Source organism: Takifugu rubripes, chromosome 20 (genome assembly GCF_901000725.2).
Source record: "Takifugu rubripes chromosome 20, fTakRub1.2, whole genome shotgun sequence".
In the NCBI taxonomy this organism is placed as follows: domain Eukaryota; kingdom Metazoa; phylum Chordata; class Actinopteri; order Tetraodontiformes; family Tetraodontidae; genus Takifugu; species Takifugu rubripes.
In genome coordinates, this window is record NC_042304.1 from 16,460,014 (window position 1) to 16,466,059 (window position 6,046).

The 6,046-nt window shown below is 46.0% G+C and overlaps 1 long non-coding RNA gene across 1 annotated transcript; it reads left to right on the top strand.

The window, feature by feature from the left end:
- Positions 1 to 3,082: 3,082 nt before the first annotated feature.
- On the top strand, positions 3,083 to 4,883 carry LOC115247278 (uncharacterized). The gene is made up of 3 exons (XR_003886332.1): positions 3,083 to 3,340; positions 3,470 to 4,532; positions 4,617 to 4,883. It is a non-coding gene; the product is annotated as an uncharacterized lncRNA (long non-coding RNA).
- Positions 4,884 to 6,046: the final 1,163 nt, after the last annotated feature.

A 6,046-nucleotide genomic window follows, 5' to 3' on the forward strand; every position in this document is an offset into this window, starting at 1 on the left:
ATGGTGGAGCACAAAGACCTCACGCTGTAGACGGAAACAGAAGCACTGAACCAGAGAGAGAATGTGCCTGTTCACACACATGGGGGGAAGAAAATCCAACCCCACATTATTGCAGATCCATCAAACCACCCAGCTGCTGCACCAAGACTGTCACAAGCTCGATCAACACAGGAGGAGAAGCTAATTTCATCTCAACATCCTCCTTATGTCGATTCTGTTGGATCGGTTGATGCAAACTGCTCAACTTGTATGGTCCAGTAGGGGAACTATGAGGAGTGTCCAGAAAGTAGTGATGAGCAAATGATACAGAGGCTTTGGCGCTTGTGTCACTCTTCCTGAAGGAGTGATTTGAAACGCTGTGTTTCAGCACTGTGGCCAAATTAACCAAGAGTCAGTGTTTCAGATCCACGTATCCCTTCTTCCCTTGGTGAAGACTTCATGAGCTTCACTGATCACAGGAGGATTTCCGGTAACGTATTGCATCACTTCCCGTCTTCTCAATCGTTTGTTGTTTGCTCTGTGCACGGTGTGTTGTATTCACTTTACTTAAAATTCAATTTAATTAAAATTGAACACTTGGGACATTCTATTCACCTGATAACAGTGAGAAATAACCCATATTATACAGATACAGGACTCTGCCGATTATCAGCGTTAGCATGGCCTCACCATCTGTTCCACCTGGTGTCTTTGTCTGTTCAGCGTGTGAAATGTTTAGTTACTCCTCTGCCTCCCTTAATGAAGGAAATAGGTGCAGAAAGTGGAGTTTATTTATGGCTATGGAGGCAAGACTTGGTGAGCTTGAGACACTGTTCCGCAGCTTGGAGTTAGCTGGAGTTGCGTCAGGTAGCCAGGAGAAGGTAGCTGCTGCGGAGCTGCCTAGCGTAGCTACAGCTAGCGGTCCCCCGGCAGCAGCCGGCTAGCCAGGGCGGCTGGGTGACGGTTCGTAGGAAGCGTAGCCCAAAACAAAGGCCCACGGTGCACCACCAACCACTTCCCGTGGCTAACCGTTTTTCCCCACTCGGCGACACACCCGCTGAGAAACCGACCCTGGTAATTGGCGACTGTTTTGCGCGACGTGAAGCCGACTCCAGCGACCATCGTTAAGTGCATTCCGGGGGCCAGAGCGGGCGACATAGACGCCAATCTAAAGCTGCCGGCGAGAAGTAAACGTAAATTTGGTAAAGTTATTATTCACGTTGGAGCAAACGACACCCTCAAGCAAAAAGCACGCAGACTAGAAAGGAAGTGGCATTCTTGTAAAATAGACAGCTATCATGTAGCCTGGAAAGACTGTATTAGTCTACAAAAAGGCCCTCCGTGAGGGTAGAACAGCATATTTTTCTTCTTTGAGGAAAATAAGAGCAACCCCAGGTTTCTTTTCAGCACTGTGGCCAAATTAACAAAGTCACAGTGTTTTAGATCCACGTATCCCTTCTTCCCTTAGTGGTGAAGACTTCATGAGCTTCTTCACTGATAAAGTTCTAGCTATCAGAGAGAAAGCTAACCAGGCCATCCCAACAACTGGATCATCACCAGACGTGCTGACTGTGGGAACATACAGGGTCTCCAACGAGCCCTTAAACTCCTTCAGCCCTATATATTCCCCCCTTCTGTATTCATTTACAGGTATCGCCGCCTTCGGAGCTGCATGATGACCTCTGGCCCCACTGACCCACTCGGCCGGCGGCTTGCATAAATAGCGTATTTTTGTATGCGTTTCTGTGCACTGTGCCTGTCTTCTCCTCTCCTCCCCATTCTATCCTCTACCTGCCCCCCCTCTCTCTCTCTCTTTACCCAGCCAGCCATCAGCAGGAGGGTCCCCCTACATGAGTCTGGTCTTGCTCAGTGTTTCTTCCTGTTAAAGGGGAGTTTTTCCTTGCCACTGTTGCTTGTCTGGGGTTAGGTCCTGGCATTCTGGAAAGCGCCTTGAAACAATTTTGATTGTAAAAGATGCTATATAAATAAAGATTGATTTGATAAAGTTCTAGCTATCAGAGAAAAAGCTAACCAGGCCATCGCAACAACTGGACCATCACCAGATGTGCTGACTGGGAACATACAGGTTCTCCAACAAGCCCTTAAACTCCTTCAGTCCTATATATTTTTCTGAGGCTCATTGCTAATTCAGAAATCCCAGACCACCACGTGTCCTTTAGATCCCATCCCAACACACCTGTTGAAGGATGTTTTACCAATGATAGGCAGTTCTATCCTGGACCAGATCAATGGTTCTTTAGTGACAGGTTATGTACCCCGGTCCTACAAGGTGGCAGTGATTAAGCCGTTGCTTAAAAAAAATAAAATAAAACCATCACTGGATCCTGACGTATTAGCAAATTATAAGCCAATATCCAACCTTCCTTTTATCTCTAAAGTTCTAGAGAAGGTGGTGGTGACTCAGTTACTGGAGCACCTGCAGAGGAACAGCCTGTTTGAGATGTTTCAGTCAGGCTTTAGAGCTCACCACAGCACAGAAACAGCACTTCTTAAAGTCACTAATGATCTTCTCATAGCTTCCGATCATGGACTGGTCTCTATGCTGGTTCTGCTGGACCTCAGTGCTGCTTTTGATACAGTTGATCACAGCATCCTGTTACAGAGACTGGAACATGTGATTGGGATTAAAGGGACAGCACTAGACTGGTTTAGAGCATATTTATCTGAGATACCAGTTTGTTCATGTCCATGGTGTTCCCTCCTCATACAGTAGGGTTAGCCATGGAGTTCCTCAAGGTTCTGTACCAATCCTCTTCACCTTGTACATGCTTCCCTTAGGGAACATTATTCAGCAGCATGGGATACATTTTCATTGTTATGCTGATGACACTCAGCTTTATTTATCCATGAAACCAGAGGAGACAGAAGTTAGTGAAGCTCCAGACCTGTCTTAAAGACAAAGTCTTGGATGTCCCCCCCTTCTCCTCTCTCTCTACCCAGCCCCCCATCAGCAGGAGGGTCCCCCTACTAAGCTTGGTCCTGCTCAAGGTTTCTTCCTGTTAAAGGGGAGTTTTTCCTTGCCCCTGTTGCTTGTCTGGGGTCAGGCCCTGGGATTCTGTGAAGCGCCTAGAAACAATTTTGATTGTAAAAGACGCTCTATAAATAAAGATTGATTCACTACTTAAACAGGCTGGCTTTACTAATCAAAACAATGCTCAGGCTGCTGTAGAAAGGCTGACACGAGAATGTTCCAGTCTTATTGATGGGTTGGCAGAAGATGTGCCACTGGAGACTGTAACATCTGCCAGTGCTAGTGAACAAAATTACAACTTGTGGGCTTTACTGGACAACTATAGAGTCTCAGCACCGCACCAGCCAGGACTGCAGTGGAGATCCAGAGGTATGCATGTTGATTACTGTTGAAACTATGCTCTACCAAGCAGGAAGGCATGTTTAAGAAATGGTATATTTTTGTACCAACTATGACTATATTTTATTGGTGTAACAGTATTTGTATGGTTATTTTCAGACCATCAAGGACTTGGTGAGCCAGAGATATGAGGACGAAAAGGAGAAAACAAAAAAGGACCTCCAGAGCGCCGTTGCTGTTACTTTAACAGCTGATATGCGGATGTCTATGAATATGGAGGCATATCTAGCCGTTACTGGCCACTATGTGGACAAAGAAAGCCATGAACTCCATTCATCAGTCTTGGGAGTGCAGCATTTTCCTCTGAAACACACTGCAGAAAACATTGCCACGGTTAAAAGGAGCCTCATGGAGGAGTGGGGCATAGCGGGAAAGGTCAGGTGTCTTGTCACTGATGCAGCAGCAAACATGACTTCATGTGCTCGGATGCTGCAAATACGGCATACCATTTGTATCGCCCATTCCATGAATTTAATTGTGAGAAAACCATGTGATCAAATCCCAACAATAACAGAAATACGCAACAAAACACGACACATTGTGAAATACTTTCGATCGAGCGTGACTGCTAAAGAGAAGCTCACTCAAATACAGCAACAGCTGGGAACACCGGTCCATAAATTAAGAAACGAGGTGCCAACACGATGGAACAGTACCTACCAAATGTTTGAAAGAATGACTGAGCAGAAGGAGGCAGTGTAGGTGTCACTGGCCTCATTAAAAACTGACATCACTCCACTGACTCCAGAAGAATGTCAAATCATTGAAGAGATGCTCAGGGTTCTTGCTCCTTCTGACCAAGCCACAAGAGAACTGTCTGAGGAAAAAAGGGTCTCTGGGTCGAAGGTCATTTCCTTGATGAGAATGCTCCACATTGAGCTTCAACGTCAGGCCACAACAGTGACAAGAACAGCTGCTCAACAACTGGCTGAAAACCTGAGAAAGCGGCTAACTGACGCTATTTGCAGCATGGAATCACTCAGTGTGATGACACTGGCAACACTGTTGGATCCCAGATTCAAAACAATTGGATTTGGTAGTCACCAAAAGGCAAGTGAAGCGGTGAAGAGACTGAAGTCGGAGTGTGCGGAAGAAATGAGGAGCCAAGAGCCTGACCCAACAGAAGAGCCTAGCTCTTCACATGGGTCAGAACCCAGTTCAGGTATGAAGACACATTTCTTTGTGTTTATTCGTATATTTCTGTGGCACTTTGTCATGTGATAATAAACTAATGATTATTTTTTAGGGCACAATCTCTGGAAAACTCTTGATATGGAGGTTGCAGAGACCCAGAAGACCTCAAACACAACAGCTGACTCCATTATTGAAGTCCAACGCTACCTGGCAGAAGGAAACACACCCAGAAACCAAGACCCTTTACAATATTGGAAACAGAACCCAAAAACATATCCACATCAACTTGCACTTAAAACTCTGCCCACCATCGTCATCTGTACCGTGTGAAAGAGTATTTTCTAAGGCTGGGGAGCTGGTGTCTAAGAGGAGAAATCACCTTGGCGCAAAGACACTCCAAAAACTTTTGTTCCTCAATAAAAATTCATAAACTAATCACTTTTGTCTTTTATTTCATGTCATGGGATGGGATTGAAACAGTGCCAGTGCTTCAGTCGTGCTCTTTAGAGGTTGCTATGGCTACAGTTGTCCACCAAATGTCACCATCACTGAGGTCTTGAAGCTTTGGCTCTTGTTGGGCACAATTGTTAGGAAAGCCTCAGTGCTTCATGAAGCACTACCCCACTACCAGACTGTAACCCAAGAAACACCTCTCAGGTCAGGTAGCCAACGTCTGCTACCCAACAAGAGGGCGAGTGAGAGTGCAGCTTAAATACCGGAGGGAGGGGACACAACGAGTTACAGGTGAGCAGGACAGGTGGGACCAATCAGGCCCATCAGCGGGGGAGGCAGAGACATGGAGGACAATCTCCACAGACATTAGAGCTTCAATCACACTGAAAACCACATGAAATTAACTAACAGTGCACGTTTATCGAAGTTTTTGAACATAAAACAATTCTGGAGCACGTTTCAGGGGGGACGGATGATGGCCCAAGTGGGTCCGTTCACCATTGGAAGGTTCTGGTCAAGGACAGAAAGGTTTGAGTGTGACCTCTTCTTAAAATGGGAAAGGTCCCCCCCACAATGTTCTTGTGCCTTATGAAATATAACTACATTAGGTTTTTACTCCCTTTGGCAGCTCATACTATTTTATTTCCAGGGACCTTTTCAGTTCACAAGAGCAATTTCAAATCATGAATTTTACGATCTGAATCAAATATTTTCCTTCTTCCTTCTGCAGGCTGAGATTAGGTTCTCCTAATCCAGCCTGGTGGTGGCGCTGCTGTCGGGGCTGCAGATCATGTTACATGTATTCAAAGAACCTCTGTGAAATGTAGATGAGGCTGGTTATGGAGAAGATTCGAACGTTAGCGGCTCAGTTTGCATGTTGTCCTCGTGTCTTTGTGGGTTCTCCGGGTTCCTCCAACACTCCAAAGACACGCAGGCAAAGCGGCGCCTCTGAATTAAAGTGTGAATGTGAGCGTAAAGGGTTGTTTGTCTCGTATGTTAGCCCTGCGATCAGCTGGTGACGTGTCCAGGGAGCCTGAAGGCAGCTGGGGCCCCCACAGTGACGTCGTGAATGAAAGTTAGTGCTTTAGC